The sequence below is a fragment of the Corvus brachyrhynchos genome, unplaced genomic scaffold (genome assembly GCF_000691975.1).
Source record: "Corvus brachyrhynchos isolate BGI_N302 unplaced genomic scaffold, ASM69197v1 scaffold142, whole genome shotgun sequence".
NCBI classification, from domain to species: Eukaryota; Metazoa; Chordata; class Aves; order Passeriformes; family Corvidae; genus Corvus; species Corvus brachyrhynchos.
This window is the reverse complement of record NW_008237226.1, coordinates 446,107-457,796: the sequence shown is the minus strand read 5'-3', so window position 1 is coordinate 457,796 and position 11,690 is coordinate 446,107.

Below are 11,690 nucleotides of genomic sequence, written 5' to 3'. Positions count from 1 at the left end.
GTGTGTGCCTCTTCCTAAGCAAAACAACGTATCATAACAGTAAATAGCGGATGGGTCTCTTAAATTTTTATAAACAAATGAACATCCTCTATTCCTAGTCTAGCATGTTCTTAAATGGTCTTTACCAACCTGTGAAAATGTGTCTCATTGCTTCTTTATCCATAACATTTGAAAGTTTACCCTAATAATTTTCTAATGAAAATGTTGTAGTTTAAGACTACTTATGTGCTGTTCTGCTCTAGTAGTTTCTGAGATGGATTTTATATATTGATAGCTCTTTCATATCTCCTCTCAATATTTTCTGAGAGCAACACCAGCTCTTCTTTTTGCATTTCACTGGCTACACCTTCTAGATCTCTAATCCCTTCTGCTGTTCCCTTCCAGACCCTGCATTGTGGTATGTAGGTCCTTCTGACAGTACACTGCACAGTAGATAAGGTATTTCAGCTGAGATGCCAGCAACACTGTGCAGATTAAAAAGATTTAATCCACTCTTGTAACACCTTCCATAAAGAATCCTTCTGTCTGACTTGCCTGCATTGGTTCCACAGGATGCATAGTTTTGGATAAAGAAGTGGCCAAACCCAGAAAATTTGCCTAATGAGAAGTTAATTAGTGAAAGTTTCCAAGGACTGATAAGCTTTAGCAGTCCTGTTGCATTTGTGAGAACGGAATCCAGAGTTCACTGGGTCTGTACAGGGTTTCTAGTGCCCACAAACATCAGCAGAGAGAGGACTTGATCTTGGATCATGTCAGAGACAGCAGCGGCTGATGTCCGGTAATGAAGAGTAAGACCTTCTGAGGAACTGTCCAGACATCTCCTGAGAATTCCCTGGAGTGCCAGTATGGCTCTTTGAAACTGAGAGTACAGCTGGCATTAGTTTCAGAATATTGCTCCAAACACTACTGGTGATTGTCTGTGCGTGGACTTTGTGAAGAAGTGAATGTGCCATGTGAATATTTATTTGATCCTGATTATGAGAGAGGTTCATTCTATTCTTAATAACAGCTTGTTAGAAAAAAGCCCCAGCAAACAGAACAACTTATTTTAAGAAATGCAGTTTATGATCTGCATTTCTTCCCTATCAGTGAAATGGGAATTTTCAAGAAACTTTGGTTTTCCATACATCCTAGTATGATGGATTTTCTTCTTAAACTTAATGTTTACTTGTAGAATTTTTATTCCAAATTAGTCTCCTGCAGCTAGATTCCTGAAGGAAAGCTGCCATTGCCACTGTATTTCATACCAAATCCTTCCTAATAGCCCAAACCCAAGAATGCTCATCAGACAAGAGAGATCAGTACCTAGTGTAAAGACTATTTGTGTGGAGGTAGGAAAGATATTCATCAGGATGCTTGGACACTTACAGTTTAGTGGTAAAAGCAATCTTTCTACCAGGCCTAGGAACCTTCAGTGTTACACTACTGTAAATAGAAGTGTGGGAACCATGATTTGTCAACTTGTCCTGCTTCCACATAGATTCTGGATTTGGTCTTACGCGCAACAAAAGAGCATTTATAAAATGCCTCTCTACATAGGCAAGATGTTGACACCTACTTTCTCAGTTGCTTGCCCTTGCTTTCTCTATGTTAGGGTGGCATTTTAGAGAGAACGTCCTGCCTTTTCTCACTATTTTCATTTTATCCCTAGCCTGTAACATGCATGAAACATGCATTGATTCTCTACTTGAGCTTACTACAATGTAAGAAGTAGTAACTGTTTTTAAGGAAGGAAAAGCAGTGGAAAAATTCAACATTGTAACTTTCTGCATAGTCAGACAGTTACAGAGCCATAGCAGACAGATGTACAAAGAATGGAACATCCTCCTCCTCCAAAAGAAAACAAATTTACAGTGAAAGTTTGCTAGTATCAGTATCCATACCTATTAGATTCAGCCCCCTAGCTAAACAGAATTCTAAAAAGAAGCGGTTGAACTACAAGTCTTTACTTTGTCATTTAAGTTTCTGAAACTATGGGACTGAAAAAGGAAGTGAAGAGTAATTTGGAGCAAAATGTAAGGAAGTTCTATAAATACAAAGAGAATAGATAGATAGTTGTGAAATTAACTAGCGCCTTCAGGCCAGATACCAATGGGCAAGAGCCAGATTTTCCGGGGTCAATAGGAAAGGTGTAAACTGCTCCATAAGCATAAAGTTGTCCTGATGTCACCGTATCCGGACAGAGGAAGAGTTAGTGTTCATTTTGTCTCTTCTCAGCTGTGTCCTTATCTGACATATCCAGCTCTCTGCGCACAAGTTTTTGCTAGGCACAACTCTTCAGTATCTGTTATACAATCTTTTGAAGAACTTGGTTAGTGTTTTAACCAAGGATGTGGTTAGTGGTTCTGGTTCCTCTGAGGAAATATTTGCTCTCATTTTTGGAGAATGCGTACAGTGCAACCATTATACTGGCTTTTTACCCAGCCTCTTGATCAAGACATCTAGATGAAATCCATCTCACCTACTTTAAGAACTGACTGACATAATTTTGCTTTATAGTTGATAATCAGGAATATATATGGAGGACTTGCAGTTGTTTTGTGGTCCACCAGAAGAGGCAAATGATGACATAGAGGTTCCAGACATAGGAGGGAATAATATTCAGTAATTGGAGGAGTAAGGGTTTGTGCAGTGAGAAGCATTGATGGAGGTTGGTAAGAGGATGGCAAACAAAAATACAATGAGAAGTGTCCAAACGAAGGAGACTGGAGGGAAAGGTCAAAGTAGAAATGAAGGAGTTTGAATTGAGCCAGAAGTGCTGACCATCCCTAGGAGAGAGAGGCAAGGCTGAGCATGGCAAAGCAGAGGTCTGGGAAATGCAGATGCTGCAGGGAGAAGTGCAGGAGGATAGGACTCCTGGTTGGGGGGGAAGGAACAGAAGGTTGAATATGCTTTGTGTATGAGAATCAAGAAAAAAAGCTGAAGTACCCCAAGTGAACTGTTGCTCAGGAGCACCATTCGGACCAGGAAAGAGAGTGTGTGTGTGGATGGGGAAGGGCTGGAGTATGTAAGATATTTGTATGTTTGCTCCTGTTTGCCTGGGTATTCTTGTGTTCTTTGCAAAGGCCACAGCTGAGGACCAGGGAAGAAGGCAGGCCATCTCTCTACCTTGCCCTGGCTGCTGCTGTCTTTCACAGGGCAGAGCCATCTAGAAAGATGAGGAGATGGTTTCTTTCTTGAGAGTGGTGAGTGTGCACAGGGTGGGGGTGATGCTTTAGAGCATCTTGCTAGAGTGCAGAGGATGGGAGGGAACCCGGGGTTTTCCTAAGAGGAACAGAAAGTGGACCTGTGGGGAAGCCTCTGGGGCAATGGAAAGGAAGAGGTTTCTGCTAGAGTGCTACAGAGGAACTGCGTGGGCTGTTTTGCAACCCAAGAAGCCACTGAGAGAAAGCTTACAGCAAGCACTTTCTCTGCAAAGATACTGTGGAAAGTGGAGACATTTGTTTTTAAACAACTTGTTAGAGAAAAAACACCCCCTGGTGTCCTGGAACATGTTCAGTTTGAAGAAAAGGTGCTGATAATTCAACGTGCTGGATCTGGCCGCGATGGGATCCACTCTCAGTGGGTGTTGGGAAGCAAGAACAACAGGCAAAAGAAAAGGTATACTGGCCTGTAATTAGTGGGAGGAGTGAGGGGGGTAAATAATCTGTCAAAGGGCAAATGAAATAGTAAAAATAAAGCTTGATTACACATCTCCCAGCAGCACAAGGATTTCTCCTCCACTCATGTTGCCAGAAAATTTTTGTTTGTTTGTTTCTGGGCAGTGGGAACAGCAGTCTTTTATCCTAGTAATAGTACTTTTGATTTCAGAGCTACCACATGAGACGGTCATGCTTGTCAGGCTGCTTTTGAAAGTAAGCTTCTGTCAAAGGCACAGTTTGCTGGGTACGTTGACTTAATGATGCATTTAAAAGTACACAAAATTTAGGGTCTATTCAGAGTTAAGTCTGTTTGCAACAAAATTTTAACAGGAAATGGGAAATTAGAAATATGCAATCTCCACATGTTGCAAAGATAGCAAAAGTCTGGAAAAGAAGAGACCATTTATCTCCTTGACTGTTTATTTGTCAAAGCAGGTTCATTTAGTGCACATAACAGTGAAACTGTTCATTCTTAGTGGGATTACAAATGAAAGGGAATTGATTATGCCACAAAGAAATGGCTACATTATAATTACTCCACTGAATATGTGAAATTCAATGATCTAGAAACTTAGCATAGTGACACAAATCAGGAAGGGATTTTAAACAAATGAGGAAGCAAGATAAAAAGGAATGAAATCCTTAAATTTTGCTTGAAAGCCATTTGTGTTCACCTAAAGAATCACAAGAGAAAACCACAGTCTATGAATTTTCTTCCTTTAACAATTTTCCAGTGCTTCTTGTGCACTTTTATAATTTGACTGAAATTTCACTGGCTAGTATAATCGTTTCAATTCCAGAAATGTAATATATTCTTATAACTTCAAATAGTCATAAGTTGCTCTTTTCCTCAACTATTCATATGGTGTTTGATAGTTCAAACAACTAAAGAGTCATTCAGAGTAAATTTTGTAAACACTTTCTGCCTGTTCTCACGTTTAGCATGTTCAACATAGATACATTTTTCTATGGAAACGTCATTCTTGGTTGTGGAAATACTCAAAACCCATCTAGAAAAGGTCCTGAGCAATGTTTAAAAGAGTGAATATCTTTAAGGTCCTGCTTTGAGCAAGGCATTCACCTAAATGACATTCAGAACTCCCTTTCTGTGTGAACTATTCTGTAATTCCATGGTCAGTGGTGGTGTACAGGATTAAGAACTTTTGATGAGCTAAAGCAGAAAATGTGGCAAAGGCAGGGAAGAGACAGGCCCACCACCTTAGGAAGCAGCACCCCTGTCCTGGCTACATGACTGGTGGCCATATGGTCAGTGCGACACCCATGGCAGGCTTAAGCTTTCCATTAATATGAGATCAAAGCACACCACGGGCACCCTCCATCAATGTTATTTTTGTGGTGTGAAATCAGATACTACAGCTCGAAAACTGTGGTTTATTCTCTCTGTTGTCCTCATCCCTGCCCAAAATTGGACTGATATCACTGTCCCTTGCCAGGCCTGCTTAGAGCAGTGACAGGAACTGTCCCAAAAGCAGCAAGAGGAAGACATGCTCCAGAACTACTGAGTCACAGCCATCATGTCCCTGTAGCACCCCCTGACATACCAAATAAAAAAAATATGAAGGGATAGGCTCTACTTTCCAGCTGTAGGTGGCCACAAAATAGGCTCTTGGATCCAAGTAAATCAGAGTGGCTCTTTGGTTCTGCTCTTGATAAGCATTTGACAAAGGACACAAGACCTGGGCCAGAGGAGCTCCTACTGGGGTAGAGACCAAAATCCCGGCTGCCTGGGACAGAGGGCCATAACCTACTGCAAATAACAGTGGGGAAGGGATGATAATGTATCCCAGGCTGCTCAAAACATTATTGGAAATGGCAAGTGCCAGCAGCAAGTTCAGGTTTTTTGCCTTGGGTTTGTGAGACTAGTGTAGCTGATTAGGTGGCTTTGGCTAATCAAAACCCTTAGATTTTATCTTAGGCGTTAATTGCAGTGCCGAGAGCAAAAGGAAGAAGTCATTTATGACCAAAAATTTCACATTTGAAGGTCCTGCCTGAATTTCAGTTAGTTCTTGGTATCTGTCAAGATCCTGTAAAGACCATATAAAGTTAGTAATCAGAGAAGTTGGGGGGTAGATGTTTTGAAAACAATATACACTGAAATTAGTCTTAATGCTGCATATTTTTATACAGTTTAAAGTCAGGTATCAAGTTCAATTTATTGTCAGAACCCAGCAGTCCTATCCATCATCGTTTCTAAATACACTTGGAAAAATTCCAATATTCTGAATAGATTTCTAAACTTTATTGAAGGATGCTTGAAATGGCATCTGTAGAGTGTCCTGAAGTGACAACAGCAGAAAGGACTGATGGAAAGTGTGCATAGGACACGTGTTCTGTGAGAGGCTTTCTCCAGCAATGACCACCTGGATCCCTGTAGAGTCCAGTCAAACCTACACAATGGGATTGACAGGGATGTCTGCTTGAATTAAGTCAGTAAATTTGGTTTTTTAATCAAAACTTAAAAACAACTCTACTAGGTCATATTGAAAGTCAATTTAACCTAGAATCCTATCCCTGCTGGTGTCCAAAAGCAGGTGTTTAATGGAGAGCACAACAGCTGACAAGCGTCAAGGGGTGACTCTTTATTTACCTCTCTTTGGCGTCAACATTTGCAGCTCTGGGATTTCCTGCCAGATGTAGAAGTTTTGAATTTGTCTGTATATGGAAACTGGCATGCAATTTACCTTGGGTTTGAATTTTTTCTAGCAACTGCAGAGTAAGTCCTCAAATAAACAAATTTTAATGTGTGATAAATGTAAGATGATTTGCTCTGATTTGCATGGAAAAGGAAACAAAAAATCCACATAGGCAACTATCAACAGGCTAGCTAATAGACTCAGTGTATACTGTTACAAAACTTTCCTCTATACATATGCCTCCAGAAATCCAGCAGTGAAAGAATATATTATTGTGGTATTTCTTGGAAAAAATACACTATTTTTTCATCAAAGGCTTATTTATTTTTTTTTCCTATTTAATCCCTTTGGATGTTCTGCTATTTCATATACATCAAGACAATTTGTGACATGAGTCATCTTCTGTGGTTTTTTTTAAAGTTCAAAATTTTAATTTCTTTTCTGACTAGTTCATCCTATTAAATGGTCCATGGAGAGAACAAATTAGGGCGGTGTAGTGTAACATGCAGAGTGTCAAAATGTGAAAAGACTTTCTAATTGTTTGTACAGCAGAGGGCAGAGATTTGGTTTACTTGAAGAGACATACTGTTTTTTCCCTCATAGTTAAAGACATTCTATTGCTGTTCTCATGCCAACACAGCTTGACTCATGATTTTTGAACTGATGACTTCTAAAAGAAACATCTCTGAAGAAAAATACACTTATCTTTCGTAAATAGACTAGTGATAGACTATTATGGCTTAGTTCAGAGAACTAAAATATAGGTTCAACCCTTCCTGTGAAGAAGAATGGTAGATCTGTGTGCGCATTATCTTTTACTATTACTTCCATTAAAAGAAATTTTCTCTGATCAGTTTTTTCTTCCTTAAGAATTTTGGATTTAATATCAATTTTGCATTTAATATCTCAAGCCAGTTACTCTATATTCTTTATGCAGTTCATTCTTCATTTTGGTCTTTGGATGCTTCCTGCTGCCACTCTGTGCCCCACTATTTGGACTTCATCAGGAAGTGTACATGCCCAGAAACTGCAGGACTGTATGTCTTCTAAACAGTGGTGTAAATAGTCCACACACATTTTCATATGTAAAAATGCCTGAAATGAAAAGCCACATTCATGTTGGTGTGACTATTAAGTATAGTGATTGATAAAGAGTAAGAAAGAAAGAAATTTGGAAGACTCAGCCTATTTTGAACTAAAGGTCCTGTATCACTGGTAATGCTTTAGGAAAAGTCCTGCAACTGCTGACAGAGCGAAAGAGATGGTCGTGAAAGAAAGGAATTCCTTACTCTATGCTTTGAAATATTCTCATGATTTTTACTGTGTTCAGGGAAAGCTAGCTGTCTGCTCTTCATTAGCGAGTGAGTGACTTTGCTGTAGCTCTGAGATGCCCATGAGACCAGTCACAGACATTCCCAGCCTCTTCAGAGGCAGAGCAGGTTCAAGGACAGAACACGAGGATCTTTGGCACCTTTCTTGCTCTTTGAAGCAGGTCAGCCTGGGCACAAGGCTTTGGCTGCAGACAGGAGTGAGGTGATCTCAGGCCAGCTCGGGTTGATGGCTCTGGCATGTGGACCACAAGCAGCTTCTCTGACATGTTGCTGCACTTTAGAGATGCAGCATCTTTTATCTACCACTGAGTGGAGTCCTTAACAAGACTACAGATGTGGAAGTGCAGATTCCCCAATTGCTGTGTGACATTTTACTCAGAGCCGCCTGGCAGTGAAGCTGTATCTGGCATGGCAGCGAGATTGTTCAGGGCATGGGTGAGTACTAGGCTTGCCATCAGGGTGTCACAAACAGAGGGTTACCTTTTGGCACCATTGTCAAATGCAGAGTCTACTGAGTATTTAATACAGATTTTTGTTTTGTTAGTTTAACAACTGAGATGCTTATAAACAATATTAATTTCAAAATGTGTGTATCTTAACTCATTATAATTCACTGGCCCTTTCTCTGGACAATGTCTTATATCATATACTCACCCCGAGTCTCTTCCTGTGGCTGTGATTACTACATTAACCCACTCAGAAAGCTCAGTTGATGCTCCCATATATTCAGCTCCCATGGTCAAGTAGATGAGTGTTTCCAGTATGTAGTAAAAGTTGCATTCCAAATCAAGGTCCAAACCAGATATGAGGTTTCAAGAAATTGGGGTCCCAATTCTTCAAGAAATTAATTATATTGTAAGTGTGAAATAAAACCACAACAATCGAACAATATAAATAAATCAATTGTGAAAAGAAAGTAAAGAAATAGGAGCTAAAAGCAACTATTATCTTCATATTTCTGAGTGGCTGTGGGTACCTGTTTGTCATCCTGCAGTCACTTATATTGTCTCCCAGTATCAGATTCTCTTTTGAGATTTCTATCTACCTCTCAGTACTCTGCTTCTTGTTAGTACCTTAAACCCTGTAATTGACTGATTTTCTCAATCTCTTCATCCTGAGACTGATGTGCAGGGTTCCTCCATGAGTGCCCACTACTGGTCTCTGCAAAAGCAAATTGCCATGGAGGAGCAGACATGGATCCGGTCTCTTCCTTCATATCACTCCTGTCTGTGTGAATAGACAGAGCAGCAGAGGAGAAAAAAAGCACAGAAGATGCTTCACCTGGCTTGTACAGGGAAATCGGTGATGATGCCACACATGGGAGCATCCTTCCTCAGAGATACTCAAAATGGGAAGTTCAGCAAGGCAATTGCAAAAACAACTATTATAATTCCTAAGACATAGCATTGTGCAAATCTGTTGTCATGTTGTAACTATCAAGTTCTTCCCTTGCATTTTGCTTCAGTCTCATAAAAACAGATATTATATAAATCTTCATTACACAGACACACTGTGTTATCTCACTGGAATGTGTCACTTCCATGTCACACTAACTATATTGTGAAACAATACATCACGTCATGTTCTACAGCTTCAAAGTATCTTATTTTCAATTTAGGAGGGATTTCAAAGATGCTTGAATAAGCATGTTCTCTATGGCTCTGAATGCCACTGAAAGAGAAGTGCAAATGCAATTTCTTTCTTCAAATGCTAAAGCAAACAACAGAAGGCATGATGTAATTTAAAGCTTAAAGGTCTTAGAATTTTATATACCTTGTGAATAGGCACCTATAATCATATACATAATAGAAATAGGGAACTGAAAAGGTCCTGCCCAAAAGCAGTGTCAGCTAAAACTGATCAACTGCTGAAAGATCCAACACCTCTTTTAATGTTTCCAACAGCAACCATGATTTCACCTCTCCTGGGCAGCCTTGTTAAAGCTTCTGTACTAATAATGTTGGAGTGCCTTGCAGTATTGCTGGCTCCTCAGGACAGCTGGGCTGGAGTAGCTCTTGGCTGCTCCAGAACAGGCTGGGAATGGCTGTGTTCAACCTGCTTAGTGGGAATGGTCCCTGGAATGCTGGACAGGCCAAACTGGACCTAGAAATCCCTTTGAGGAAGTGTTCACTGTCATGGGTGAAGGACACACACCTACACTCATTTACTGAGTAGACAACCCTGCAGTATTGCCTTTTCCTGAGTACTATTTAATTTAAAATAATTAATGGTGCCTAGTTACCAGCTGGGCTTATACCATGACACAAAGTTTAAATGATTTATTATTACACTTTCCCATTATATGAGCTGTTAACATACAGAATAGTGCCAAAGCTTTCCATAAAACCCTTGTCAGTACACCTACCAACTCAATACAAGCTACTAATTACTGGGGTTTTTTTAGGACTGTGATTCCTTATTCACTAGTCATCTTCTCATGATTAGCAAATAGTACTGATTTTCCACTACTTTTCTAGGAATTCAAGTTAGTCTGCCTGACTTATAATTCCTTGATATTTTGATATTTTCAAACCTCACCTAGTTTCCCCCAGTGTTAACTGAGAATTTAAAATTTCTCCAAGTATTCCAGCTTGTCTCTAAGAGTTAAGAATAACCAAATCAATCTGCTTTAAAAAGAAAAAAGTAATTTATGGGGTGTTCTTGTAGCCCAAACATCACATTCAGTTTTCATCTTTAATCTATCCTGTTGTTTTCTGCAGAGTTGGACAAAATTTGAGTGAACTAAACAATGTTCACAGTATAGGAAATGATCTTGCAAATATTTCCTTATCTTCCATTGTTTCCATGCCTCCTAATGAATGTCTGACAAAATGCTGTCAGATGCTGGAAATGAAGAGCAGGCTTTAAACATGCTATGTTTTGGTACAAAGCATTAGGCTCCTGAGTGCAGTGACACTTCCTCATGTGAAATGAGAAGAAAAATGCATGTATTCTGCACTGAAGCTTTCCAGAATAGACTTAAGTGTGATAGACTAAGACACTGCCAAGAAAAAGTGTGAAATTATTGAAAATGGGGGCAGGAGCCCCAACTCACTTTAAACATTGGCTTCATAACATGGAAAATCAGCTAAATTAAGAGTACTCTGTACATGCAGCGATATGAACAGCATCCAAAAAGAGTGTGCTTTGATGGATGAAATACCTACTTAGATGAATATTTAGAGAAAAGCAGTAACTGGAAAAATCATGACATTGGCTGCAGAGAATGTGGCCTTGGATAGTCCTTTAGCTGGGAGCTGGCTCTGACTTGAATCTGAAGCTTTGACCAAGGCTCACCAGCTTTCTAGAGACAGTTCAGATCATCTTGGCAGTTTTTAGTGCAGTGTACTGGCAATGTATCTGAAGAACTGAAAATATATTTCTAGATGTCTTATAGACTTCACAACATTATAATTTTGTGCAGATGCAAAAATTAGAGGATACATGATTTGACTGGAAGGGAGGAGCACCTGATGGGTTGAGCAAGGGCAGAGCTGGGAACAGAGACATTAACCTTTAATTGTGTTCTGTTCCTGTATGTGTTCAAAATTGGGACAGATTTGGGTAGTGCTCTCCTCTGATGAAGTATTTTTTAATGTGGTTACTCAGTGCTAGCAGTGGCTGCAGTTTACTGACTGTCCTGTTCACAACAGTCAAAGTATTGTGGAGTACTGGCACGGGTAAAGGAAGCTGAATCCAAGCCTTTCAAAGTTCCTAAATGTGGTGCTGTTATGATCCAGTTTTAAGGTTGTTAGAAATGACTCTGCCCAAATTAAGGTGCAAACGAGACCATATGTCAGTGACAATAGTAAGAGTTTTATTTGATAGTAAGTTTGAGAGAGAGAGAGAGAGAGAGAGAGAAAGAAAGAAAGAAGTAGAAAATAGGTGGGGGCACAAAGAGTTACAGAGACAGAATTAAAGAATATCACTGCTCTGTGGGTCCCACTGGTGCCTCAATGATCCTCTCCAGCTGGTCTCTTGGTGGTGAAGGTTGCCCCAGAAGGCACAGAGTCCCATGGGTGTACATGCTCCGGCTGGGTGGGCATGGCCAGCAATGTCCCCCT